The sequence below is a fragment of the Hyperolius riggenbachi genome, chromosome 10 (genome assembly GCF_040937935.1).
Source record: "Hyperolius riggenbachi isolate aHypRig1 chromosome 10, aHypRig1.pri, whole genome shotgun sequence".
Classification (NCBI taxonomy): domain Eukaryota; kingdom Metazoa; phylum Chordata; class Amphibia; order Anura; family Hyperoliidae; genus Hyperolius; species Hyperolius riggenbachi.
Genome location: NC_090655.1, coordinates 267,548,670 through 267,562,745, shown reverse-complemented (window position 1 = coordinate 267,562,745; position 14,076 = coordinate 267,548,670). Strand labels below are relative to the sequence as shown.

The following is a 14,076-nucleotide window of genomic DNA, read 5'->3' as shown; positions in this document are numbered from 1 at the left end:
AAGAGCCCATAAATCACAGCTGTGCTGTGCGGGCTGTGTTTACCTAGTACTGTCAGTGTCGGCGCTCCCCCCCCCCGCCTCCTGCATAGCTCCGGTCCCCGCCCGTGTCCCTTCCCTCCAAACAGTGGGGAGGGAAGGGACATGGGCGGGGACCGGAGCTATGCAGGAGGCGGGGGAGCGGCATTACAGAAGAAAACACAGCCCGATGTGACACGCTGCATGTCAGCAGCGCGGCTGTGATTTATGGGGTCTCGCAGAGCGCAGGGGGGGCTTAGGGGGCATCTGGATAGCAACAGAGACTGGGATGTATAGGCAGACCCAGCCTCTGTATGGGGATTTCGTTGTCAGAACCCCACCTCGGGATCTCTTTAAGAGTTGAATTACAGGCAGAAGAGATTACATGTCATTATCAGAAAGAAGGTAGAATATGATTGTTAATATTTTAAGTTACATTTTTTAAATAATTCAAGAAAACCAATGAAGAGAATAGGGGAAAAACACTTGTTACTACAGCAGCAGGAAACATACTCTTGCATCCTGTAAGGCTCTGTTCACATCCAAAATCAAAATCACTGACTCCTGAGATTTTTGATTTTTTGCACATTTCCCCCTCCCGGCGCTCCACTGCGCGCTACGATTTTGTACAAAGCGCTTTTGTAGAGCAATTCCGTTTTTTCACTTCCTGACGTCAGTCAGGAAGTGAACTCTTTCACCCGGAAGTACAATGTATTTATTCATAAAAGCGCGACCGCAATCGCCGGATAAAGCAATTTGTGAGCATTTTGTGCTTTTCCTAAACCTTCCATTGTAGCAAAATTGCCTTGAAAATGGTACATGCAGCGCTTTGCTGAGCGGAAAGCGGCGAAACACACCAATATGAACTGTCCCATAAGGAATCGGTGCACTAGCGATTTCAGGGCATTTTTAAAAATCGACAGAGCTAAAAAAACAAACAAAAGCAAAATGCCCTCTGTGTACACAAGCCCTTATTATTTGGTATACAAAAACAGTACTTGCATCACATACCAAATTGTTAGAACATTTAAAATTAAGAAATTCTCAGCAAGGTCGAGTAAAGGGAGAAAGTGAATATCCTAAGCCTTGGAAATATGCGAGTGATTGGCAATGTGAGTGCTATATAAACATTGGTTTATAGAAGTGAGAATGATTATAATAAATTATAATGACTTCTATAACAGGGGATGTAATATGTGTTGAGACGTTTGAAGTAAACAAACATTTGACAGATGTGACAGTTGGCAAGGGCCCCGCCAGTTGTAGAATTACATTTGTCAATCTATTTGGTGTCAGTATCAAATCAATAACCAAACTACTGAGCAATCATATATAGTATTACATATATAATGTTGAAAATATAATCAGAAATAAATATACAAAGTACTAGGTGGTATTGGGCTATACGCTTCTGTTGAGAATCAGAGGCATTGGAGTTTGCCCATCACCCCTATTCTTTAGAGAAGTTCCACATTTTGAGGGTAAGGAGGAGACTCCCAAGCTGCTGCTATATCAAATTACAGACCCTTAGATTGGTATATATGTGATATCTGGGAACAAGCGGTGCTGGCGGTCTGCATTGCTACACAGAAGTGGTACGAGGGTCCCCTCCCTACCCTACACATAGGGGGATTGTAGGAGGCCTGGCTGGGGGGATATTCAGCATGAAATGTAATGAATGAGGGGTGCATCTTTCTGCACATGCCCAGATCTCTGGTGACAAGCAGCCATTCTCTCTCCTCCACTGCTAATTCTCCCTATACTTTCCCACCGGGGTGACAGAATAATACAAATACCCACAATGCCTCTGGCTAAGCTAGCTTCCTGCTACACGGCAACAGCACCCATAAGAGCTGGGGTACAAACGCCATCTATAGGGCCACAAGTAGGGATCTATTTATTTAGAAAAGAGGGTTATATTTCTTATTTGGACTTTATTTTCATTGCATTTATTCACAGTTGCAACCCTCTGTAGAAACTCAGCCAATGATACACACAAAAAATAAAAGGTTCACATATTTTTTATGAATGTAAAAAAATACAGAGAGGGAAATCTCCTTTCCTCAGTTCATTCTGGATAAATGGGATCTTCTAATATTCCCACATCTGCTGCTCACATTAGGTACATAACAATTGTATACAGAGCTTTCTTGGAGTCTCGCCTTCTTGTTTTTAATTTAACCACTTCAGCCTTCAGTCGTTTTCACTTTATGCATCCGAGCAATGTTCACCTCCCATTCATTAGCCTATAACTTTATCACTACTTATCAGAATGAACTGATCTATATATTGTTTTTTCCGCCACCAATTAGGCTTTCTTTGGGTGGTACATTTTGCTAAGAGCCACTTTACTGTAAATGCATTTTAACAGGAAGAATAAGAGAAAAACGGAAAAAATTCATTATTTCTCAGTTTTCAGCCATTATAGTTTTAAAATAATACATGCCTCCATAATTAAAACTCACGTATTGTATTTGCCCATATGTCCCGGTTATTACACCGTTAAAATGATGTCCCTATCACAATGTATGGCGACAATATTTTATTTGGAAATAAAGGTGCATTTTTTCCATTTTGCATCGATCACTATTTACAAGTTTAAAATAAAAAAAGTGTAGAAATATTTCATCTTTACATTGATATTTAAAAAGTTTAGACCCTTAGGTAAATATTTACATGTTTTTTTTTTATTATTGTAATGTTTTTTTTTTATATTAAACATTTTATTTGGGTATTTTTTGGGAGGGTGGGATGTAAACAGAACTTTTATAATGTAAATGTGTGTTAAGGTTTTTTTTTCACTTTTAGTTGTAGTTTTACTTTTTTTGCCACAAGATGGCAGCCATGAGTTTGTTTACATGACGTCACTCTAAGCGTAACACACGCTTAGAGGGACGTACGGGGGACGCAACAGCCAGAAAAAGTGGAGCTTCTGAGAGAAGCTGTCGCTTTTTCTGCGGGGGAGAGGAATCAGTGATCGGGCACCATAGCCCGATTCACTGATTCGTGGGCTAACGATCCGCGGCCGGGAGCGCGCGTGCACGCGTGCGATCGGCCACGGGAGCGCGCGGACGCGCACATGGCCTCCTGGGCGTAGCTAGTACGTCCAGGAGGCCAAAGTAGTTAAGGGAGTTAATTTCTGACTCTGAATTGTACAAAGCAGCCATATCAGTGTGACATAAAATCTGGCTCAGTCAGCTCCCAACAAAAACAAATCATTCACTTTTCAGCACTCTTGTTATCAGGAGTGTTTGATAAGCCATATAAAAAGTGTTTTGGCTTCTATTTACTCTTCAGGAGAGCCATGGCTGCATGCAACTGCAGAACCTGCCTCATTTGCATCGATATCAACCCTGGTTTATTAACCCTTCCAATGAGAAATATAAAAAGTGATCACAGGCAAGTTCTAACTAGGCTTAGCACTATATGTGCCCATATTTATCTCACTATGTCACCTCAGTTCAGGAACTTTAAAGCTTTACAAACCAATACACTAGTATCATGTAAGAAGCCTCTGGGTATACTGTGCAATTATGCTTCTTTGTGCAAATAGACAAAGTGTATCAGAACACTTTTAGCCAAGACATTTCCCACACTCAGCATCTGAAAATAGGGATTTCGTAGTCTGAGATTTCTTATGTGTGACAAGGTGTGATTTATGCCCAAAACATTTCCCACACTCAGCACATGAGTAGGATTTCACACCAGTGTGGGATCTTTTATGTGAGATAAGGATTGATTTACGCCCAAAACATTTCCCACACTCAGCACATGTATAAGGTTTTTCACCAGTGTGAGATCTCTCATGTGAGATAAGGCTTGATTTTTGTGCAAAATATTTCCCACACTCAGCACATGTATACATTTTTTCACCAGTGTGAGATCGCTTGTGTTTTACAAGGACTGATTTACTCCCAAAACATTTCCCACACTCAGCACAAGAATAGGGCTTCACACCTGTGTGAGATCTCTCATGTCTGACAAGGTTTCTTTTTAGACCAAAACATTTCCCGCACTCAGTACATGAATAGGGCTTCTCACCAGTGTGAGATCTCTCATGTTGGACAAGATTTGTTTTACACCCAAAACATTTCCCACATTCAGCACATATATAGGGCTCTTCGCCAGTATGGGATCTTTTATGCGTAAGAAGATGTGATTTCTGTGCAAAACATTTCCCACACTCAGCACATGTGTAAGGCTTTTCCCCAGTATGGGATCTTTCATGTGAGATAAGGCTTGATTTCTGTGCAAAACATTTCCCACACTCAGCACATGTATAAGGCTTTTCACCAGTGTGGGATCGCTCATGTTTTAAGAGGATTGATTTATGCCCAAAACATTTCCCACATGCAGCACATGAATAGGGCTTCACACCAGTGTGAGATCTCTCATGTATGACAAGGTTTGAGTTACTCCCAAAACATTTCCCACACTCAGCACATGTATAGGGCTTTTCACCAGTGTGGGATAATTTATGAGTGAGAAGATAAGATTTCTGTGCAAAACATTTTCCACATGCAACACATGAAAAGGGCTTTTCGCCAGTGTGGGATCTTTCATGTGAGATAAGGCTTGATTTCTGTGCAAAACAATTCCCACACTCAGCACATGTATAGGGTTTTTCACCAGTGTGAGATCTCTCATGTATGACAAGCTGTGATTTCTTTATAAAACATTTCCCACACTCAGAACAAGAATATGGCTTCTCACCAGTGTGAGATTTCTCATGTATCACAAGGGTTGATTTATACCCAAAACATTTCCCACACTCAGCACATGTATAAGGCTTTTCACCAGTGTGAGATCTTTCATGTGTGATAAGATGTGATTTCTGTGCAAAACATTTCCCACACTCAGCACAAGAATAGAGCTTCTCACCCGTGTGAGATCTCTCATGTCTTACAAGCTCTGATTTCCATACAAAACATTTCCCACACATGGAACAGGAATGAGACCCTCCAGCAGGGGGAGAGCTGTGCTGGGTATGAGGCCCCTCAGGGTTAGACAGGTTAGGGGAGTCTGGGGGGATATCTGGCGTAACCAGGGTATCTTGTGGAGACTCTTGTCCAGTGACATCATCATCCGTTGTGCAGTCTGTGGATACAGAGAGACGAGTCTCTGAGAGGTTCCTGATGCCGGGACTCCGCCCTGCAAATAGAGAAACATCATCACTTCCTGTTAGAGAATTGAGGGGAGGAGCAATTATCATTAGGGATGGTCAGTGAGCTGCTGATAATTCCAAGTTGATGCACAGTTTTTGCAGTTTGGAAATTGACCAAATGCAGCAGCTGCATAATTTTGCATATTTTTTTTTTAACAGGTACGTTTTAATTGTATTTTTGTTTTTTGCATACAAAATACAACATAACAAAACATTTCAACATACCAGAACAAGAACACAACGGTAAGCCAATACATTCTTAGAAAAAACAAAAGAGGAGAAAGAAAGATAGTGGCTCCCTGATGTGAAGAGACACATGAAGGGGCGAAGAAAAAGAAGAGAAGAAAGTATCATTATCACTGTTACATGTTATATAAGCAAACTTTTGTTTTTCTTAACATCTTAGTAAGGGGGCTTTTAGGACCATTGTAGTCCCTTACACACTCCAATGAGTTCTGGGTCACCATGAGCTTGCTGGTTAGTCTGTACCTCTCGGTGTTACAAGCCCTACTGCATAGAGCCAAATTAATCCATGCCATGCACTGATGAGGATCAAACAATCCGAAACAGTCTGTAAGCATCTTGGATTATTATGGCTCTGTACATATTAACAAGCTGACACATCATTGCATTCCAGCGGTTCTGGAGGTGTGTTTAGCTTCTAAGGGTACAATGGTTAATTTGCATATATTCAGCAGTGGTGCACTGGGAGACATCTCAAGCTCACTCCAACCTGAATTATTGCAAATTCTTTCTGTTTTAGGAAAGCAAACTTTTGTTTTTCTTAACATGTTATACACGTCAGAATATATCCATCTTACACACAGTCTCAGCACGTATGTATCATATTTCATGGATTATTGTCGTATATCGAATAAAGAATCTTCATTCATCCATTGAACCGGAGTCACTGGTTATATAACTGAAATGATCAACTTGTGCAATATCAAGAGTCTCTGTGAATATTGATTATTCTAGATACCTTCCGATAGATCCTATCCCCCCACTGGAGCTTATCGAGCATATATCTCTTTTCATTGAAGAGTAAATCATTCTGTCAGAGCTTATAAACACTCATTGAGCAGGCATGGGTGCTGTAAGTGTAGTAGTACACGGCAATCTGAGATTATGTATAGTTTTTTTGTAAAAGTTTTCCTCAGACAACATGTAACAAAGTACCTCACCTGGTATATATATATATGTAAATGTCTGTCAATACATTCCTACAGTACTTATCGCACCATCCAGACCAAATATAGTCACATTTATTGGGACAGTTCCGACTTTTATATGTCATTTTACATAGTGGGGGGGGGCTCCCGCCACCTGCCGTTAGCCCCCGATCAGTGAATGGGAATATAGTTCTCATTCACCGATCTAAGTCCCCCGCAGACTCTTTTATCGGAGACCGCGGTCTTTCTGCAAAAAACAAGCTTCCCGTCCTCATTCTACTTCCTGGAAGCGTGATCATTCGCTTCCAGGACTTTTTGACTGTGGCCATCTTGTGGCCAAATAGTAAACTACACCCACATACATTTTTTTTATTAAATAATTACATTATATTACATTCAAAATTAGCTGTTTACCTCCCACACCAAAAATTACCCAAATACATTTTTTTATAAAAAAAAAAATTACAATTAAAAAAAACAAACAAAAAAAACAAATAGTTACCTAGGGGCTGAACTTTTTAAATATGCATGTCAAGAGAGTATATTATTAGTATATTATTATATTTTTTTAAATTATAAGCTTGTAAATAGTGGTGGACGCAAATTGAAAAAATGCACCTTTATTTCTAAATAAAATACCAGCACCATAAATTGTGATAGGGAGATCATTTAAATGGTGTAATAACCGGGACAAATGGCCAAACAAAACACATGAGTTTTAATTACGGTAGCATGTATTCATTTCAAACTATAATGGCCAAAAACTGAGGCCATTTCTTTCTCAATCTTACTGTTAAAACGGATTTAGAAAAAAAATAATTCTTAGCAAAGTGTACCACCCAAAGAAAGCCTAATTAGTGGCGGAAAAAAACAAGATATAGATCAATTCATTGTGATAAGTAGTTATAAAGTTATTGGGGAGTGAATGGAAGGCCAGAGTTGCTCGGATACATAAGGTGAACAACACTGTAGGCTGAAGTGGTTAAAAGAGCTTCATACGAGCCCATAATGGCTGCTTCAACCACCACAGCTGGGTTGTTTTCATCACGAGAAAACCGCCATTTGATGGTAACTAGTATTGACGCCAGAAAACAATAGAAGAAATTAGGCATAGATAAGCCCTCCTCTGCTACCGGTAATTCCAAGCTTTTTAGCGATAAGCGTGGGAGTTTATTGGACCAGATAAAGGGGAATCAGGATTTTATTTATTTCTGTAAAGTATTTTTTAGGTATCCAGACTGGTGAATTACGGAAAACATACGTAACTTTAGGTAGTAACATCATTTTTATCGCATTAACTCTCCCTACCAAGGTTAGGGGAATTTCCTGCCGGGCGCTACATTTATCTTTTACTTTTTATGATGGGAATAAAGTTATTGGCTAGAAACATTTGAAGGTCCTTCTGTATCACCAGGCCTAAATATGTGAATTTGTTTGAGCACTGTAACATTAGGCCAGGGTTATTATTGGATGGGAAGTTATCATCCAGTGGGAGGAGAATAGATTGTGTTTTATTTATTTTCAATCCTGACCATCGGCCACAATAGTCTACAGTTTCCAGAGCTGCAGTAAGAGAGGGACCCGAATCTGCTAGATATAGGAGGACGTCATCTGCATAGAGTGAGATCCCACAATGCTATTAGAGTGTCTCATCATGATTGCTAGCGGTTCGCTGTCCAAGGCAAATAGACTCGGTGAAAGGGGACACCCCTGTCTAGTACCTCTAGTCAGTTGGAAGACTTGTGTGGTCTTGTTAGTGACAGCAGCATCTTCCAATGGCTCCGAGATCCAGAATCTGGATAACCGCCATGACCTAGCCCCGAGGACACCTTCCAAGTTTAATGTGAGAAGTACAGGAGCGTGATCTGATATAGCACTAGGGAATATGTCCACCTTTTGAATCATTGGCAATAGATCATCTGTTGTATAAATGAGATCTATTTGTGATAAAGTTTTATGTGCAGTAGAAGAGCAGGTGTATCTAGTTTCACTCAGATGTTTCCATCTCCACATATCTATTAACCTCCTTAGCGGTAACCCTGTGCTGGACACGGGGTAAGCCGCCGGAGGGTGCCGCTCAGGCCCTGCTGGGCCGATTTACATAATTTTTTTTTGCTACACAAAGCTAGCACTTTGCTATCTGCATGTGCATAACGATCGCCGCCGCTACCCGCCGATTCGTCGCTATCCGCGCCGCCCCCAGACTCCTTTCGCTGCCTGGCCAATCAGTGCCAGGCAGCGCTGAGGGGTGGATCGGAATACCCACTGACGTCACGACGTCGGTGACGTCATCGCAATCGTCGCCAAGGCGACGGGAAAGCCCACACAGGGAATCCCATTCAGAACGAGAATCCCTGCAGGGTAAAAGCGCCGGCGGCGATCGGATGGTTGTGAGGGATAGCGAAAGTAGGGGGGAAGCATGTAGCTAGCGCTAGGCTAGCTACATGCTTTAAAAAAAAAAAATTTAAAGTGCTGCGCTGCCCCCTGGCGGATTTATTGTACCGCCAGGGAGGTTAAGGAATGTGTTTCTGCCCATGCAGCTAGGTTGGATCTTTCTGGTCCAGTATGGGTCAGTCTATCAATGGTTGGGTTGGGAGCTACATTGAAGTCTCCAGCCCATAGGATTTTGGCCGGTGGTAATTGAGTTATTATGGTAATGAGGTAATTTAAAAGCTCAATGCTTCCAGTGGGTGGCAGGTATAAACCAATTATAATGAAGGGAGCCCCAAAAAGAATTGCTTGTATTAATACAGATCTGCCGGAGGTATCCAGCTTGACTAGCTGTATTGTCATGTGTAAGGATTTATGTAATAGGATACTAGCCCCTCTAGAATGAGTAGAATATGTAGAGTGAAAGTAATGCCCCACCCATGGTTTTTTTAAGGCCATTATAGTTCTACCGATTAAGTGAGTCTCCTGCAAAATGCAGATAGGAGGATGATATTTTTTTAAGAAATTAAAAACTAAAGCTCTCCTAAATTTGGAGTTGAGACCCGGAACATTCCATGAAACGCAGGTCAAGCTGGATGGTAGATCTACCTGTCGTGCAGTTGCCAGGGCATCAGAAGTTGTAAAATATTTATACATGTAACAATTCGTAAGCAGTTGTGCCCAAAAGAGGGCAAAGGTAGAGAGAAAAGTTGGAAAGAAGAGCAAAATATTAGAAATAAACATTATTATCTTAAGCGGTTATGAACCGTGACCTACCGAACTCCCTTATCCCTCAACTCCCACCCTTCTACGTCTAACGACTCGCAGAGTAGCTTATTCCCAAACCCCGCCTACTCTTCACTATCCGCTAAGAGAAAGGCTACTAACTAACTTACCGGTGTGTAAATATATACACGGACGAACAGCTGAGGTCCACTGCCCAGCAACACCCAGTCAGTACTGGGAGGAGGAAACTTATCTTAGGCAGTTAAACTAATTACTAACGTGTAACAGTAAAATATAACTTGAGAGCCCAGAAGGGGGAAGGGAAACCCAGAGGCATATAGTCTTCATGAAGAATAATGTTCTGGGCTATAGACTCACACCATCACCCAGTGTTGAAGGGTGGGCACAACATTCTCTTATATTATATATAGTCATAGTGGCACTCATGACTTAAGCATTACATACAGTGGGATGTGAAAGTTTGGGCAACCTTGTTAATCGTCATGATTTTCCTGTATAAATCGTTGGTTGTTACGACAAAAAATGTCAGTTAAATATATCATATAGGAGACACACGCAGTGATATTTGAGACGTAAAATTAAGTGTGCAATAATTGTTTAAATAAAATTATGCAAATGCATAAATGTGGGTACTGTTGTAATTGTATTGATTCCAAAACCTTTAGAACTAATTATTGGAACTCAAATTGGCTTGGCAAGCTCAGTGACCGCCGACCTACATACACAAGTGAATCCAGTTATGAGAAAGAGTATTTAAGGGGGTCAATTGTAAGTTTTTCTCCTCTTTTAATTTTCTCTGAAGAGTAGCAACATGGGGGTCTCAAAACAACTCTCAAATGAGCTGAAGACAAAGATCGTTCACCATCATGGTTTAGGGGAAGGATACAGAAAGTTGTCTCAGAGATTTCTTACATAACACCCCTCCCCCCCCCCCAGCTTACACCCTTCTAGAGACTCCTTCAGGGAGCACACTTGTCATGATTTGTCTGCAGCACAAGTGGCCGTGCGTCTTAAAAAACACCCTCCAGCTTACACCCTTTTAGAGACTCAGGCAGGGAGCACACTTGTCATGATTTGTCTGCAGCACAAGTGGCCGTGTGTCTTACAGAACACCCCCCAGCTTACACCCTTCTAGAGACTCAGGCAGGGAGCACACTTGTCATGATTTGTCTGCAGCACAAGTGGCCGTGCGTCTTAAAAAACACCCTCCAGCTTACACCCTTTTAGAGACTCAGGCAGGGAGCACACTTGTCATGATTTGTCTGCAGCACAAGTGGCCGTGTGTCTTACAGAACACCCCCCAGCTTACACCCTTCTAGAGACTCAGGCAGGGAGCACACTTGTCATGATTTGTCTGCAGCACAAGTGGCCGTGCATCTTACAGCCCCCCCCCCCCCTCCAGCTTACACCCTTCTAGAGACACAGGCAGGGGGCACACTTGTCATGATTTGTCTGCAGCACAGGAGGCCATGCGTCTTACAGAACACCACCCAGCTTACACCCTTCTAGAGACTCAGGCAGGGGGCACACTTGTCATGATTTGTCTGCAGCACAAGTGACTGTGCTTCTTACAGAACACCGTCCAGCTTACACCCTTCTAGAGACTCAGGCAGGGAGCACACTTGTCATGATTTGTCTGCAGCACAAGTGGCCGTGCATCTTACAGAACACCCCCCAGCTTACACCCTTCTAGAGACTCAGGCAGGGGGCACACTTGTCATGATTTCTCTGCAGCACAAGTGGCCGTGCATCTTACAGAACACCCCCAGCTTACACCCTTCTAGAGACTCAGGCAGGGAGCACACTTGTCATGATTTGTCTGCAGCACAAGTGGCCGTGCATCGTACAGAACCCCCCCCCAGCTTACACCCTTCTAGAGACTCAGGCAGGGGGCACACTTGTCATGATTTGTCTGCAGCACAAGTGGCCGTGCATCTTACAGAACACCCCCCAGCTTACACCCTTCTAGAGACTCAGGCAGGGGGCACACTTGTCATGATTTGTCTGCAGCACAAGTGGCCGTGCTTCTTACAGAACCCCCCCAGCTTACACCCTTCTAGAGACTCAGGCAGGGAGCACACTTGTCACGATTAGTCTGCAGCACAAGTGGCCGTGCATCTTACAGAACACCCCCCTGCTTACACCCTTCTAGAGACTCAGGCAGGGAGCACACTTGTCATGATTTGTCTGCAGCACAAGTGGCCGTGCATCTTACAGAACCTCCCCCGCCTTACACTCTTCTAGAGACTCAGGCAGGGAGCACACTTGTCATGATTTGTCTGCATCACAAGTGGCCATGCGTCTTACAGAACACCCCCAGCTTACACCCTTCTAGTGACTCAGGCAGGGAGCACACTTGTCATGATTTGTCTGCAGCACAAGTGGCCATAGATCTTACAGAACACCCCCCCCCCCCCCAGGTTACACCCCTCTAGAGACTCAGGCAGGGAGCACACTTGTCATGATTTGTCTGCAGCACAAGTGGCCATAGATCTTACAGAACACCCCCCCCCCCCCCCCCCAGCTTACACCCTTCTAGAGACTCAGGCAGGGAGCACACTTGGCATGATTTGTCTGCAGCACAAGTGGCTGTGTGTCTTACAGAACACCCCCCCCCCCCAGCTTACACCCTTCTAGAGACTCAGGCAGGGAGCACACTTGTCATGATTTGTCTGCAGCACAAGTGGCCATGCATCTTACAGAACACCCCCCAGCTTACACCCTTCTAGTGACTCAGGCAGGGAGCACACTTGTCATGATTTGTCTGCAGCACAAGTGGCCGTGCATCTTACAGAACACCCCCTGCTTACACCCTTCTAGAGACTCAGGCAGGGAGCACACTTGTCATGATTTGTCTGCAGCACAAGTGGCCGTGCGTCTTACAGAACACCCCCAGCTTACACCCTTCTAGAGGCTCAGGCAGGGGGCACACTTGTCATGATTTGTCTGCAGCACAAGTGGCCATGCGACTTACAGAACACCCCCCAGCTTACACCCTTCTAGAGACTCAGGCAGGGAGCACACTTGTCATGATTTGTCTGCAGCACAAGTGGCCATAGATCTTACAGAACACCCCCCCCCCCCCCCCCAGCTTACACCCTTCTAGAGACTCAGGCAGGGAGCACACTTGGCATGATTTGTCTGCAGCACAAGTGGCTGTGTGTCTTACAGAACCCCCCAGCTTACACCCTTCTAGTGACTCAGGCAGGGAGCACACTTGTCATGATTTGTCTGCAGCACAAGTGGCCGTGCATCTTACAGAACACCCCCAGCTTACACCCTTCTAGAGACTCAGGCAGGGAGCACACTTGTCATGATTTGTCTGCAGCACAAGTGGCCGTGCATCTTACAGAACACCCCCAGCTTACACCTTTCTAGAGACTCAGGCAGAGGGCACACTTGTCATGATTTGTCTGCAGCACAAGTGGCCATGCGTCTTACAGAACACCCCCCAGCTTACACCCTTCTAGAGACTCAGGCAGAGGGCACACTTGTAATGATTTGTCTGCAGCACAAGTGGCCGTGCATCTTACAGAACACCCCCCAGCTTACACCCTTCTAGAGACTCAGGCAGGGAGCACACTTGTCATGATTTGTCTGCAGCACAAGTGGCCGTGCGTCTTACAGAACACCCCCAGCTTACACCCTTCTAGAGACTCAGGCAGGGAGCACACTTGTCATGATTTGTCTGCAGCACAGGTGGCCGTGCATCTTACAGAACCCCCCCAGCTTACACCCCTCTAGAGACTCAGGCAGGGAGTGCACTTGTCATGATTTGTCTGCAGCACAAGTGGCCATGCATCTTACAGAACACCCCCCAGCTTACACCCTTCTAGAGACTCAGGCAGGGAGCACACTTGTCATGATTTGTCTGCAGCACAAGTGGCCGTGCATCTTACAGAACCCCCCCAGCTTACACCCTTCTAGAGACTCAGGCAGGGAGCACACTTGTCATGATTTGTCTGCAGCACAAGTGGCCGTGCATCTTACAGAACACCCCCCAGCTTACACCCTTCTAGAGACTCAGGCAGGGAGCACACTTGTCATGATTTGTCTGCAGCACAAGTGGCCGTGCATCTTACAGAACACCCCCAGCTTACACCCTTCTAGAGACTCAGGCAGGGAGCACACTTGTCATGATTTGTCTGCAGCACAAGTGGCCGTGCATCTTACAGAACACCCCCAGCTTACACCCTTCTAGAGACTCAGGCAGGGAGCACACTTGTCATGATTTGTCTGCAGCACAAGTGGCCGTGCATCGTACAGAACCCCCCCCAGCTTACACCCTTCTAGAGACTCAGGCAGAGGGCACACTTGTCATGATTTGTCTGCAGCACAAGTGGCCGTGCATCTTACAGAACACCCCCCCCCCCCCCAGCTTACACCCTTCTAGAGACTCAGGCAGGGAGCACACTTGTCATGATTTGTCTGCAGCACAAGTGGCCGTGCATCGTACAGAACCCCCCCCAGCTTACACCCTTCTAGAGACTCAGGCAGAGGGCACACTTGTCATGATTTGTCTGCAGCACAAGTGGCCGTGCATCTTAC

At 44.4% G+C, this 14,076-nt stretch overlaps 1 pseudogene; it reads right to left on the bottom strand.

Annotated features, from left to right (window-relative positions):
• Window positions 1-352: 352 nt before the first annotated feature.
• The window catches only part of LOC137537175 (uncharacterized), a 78,938-nt pseudogene continuing 65,214 nt past the window's right edge, over window positions 353-14,076 (bottom strand).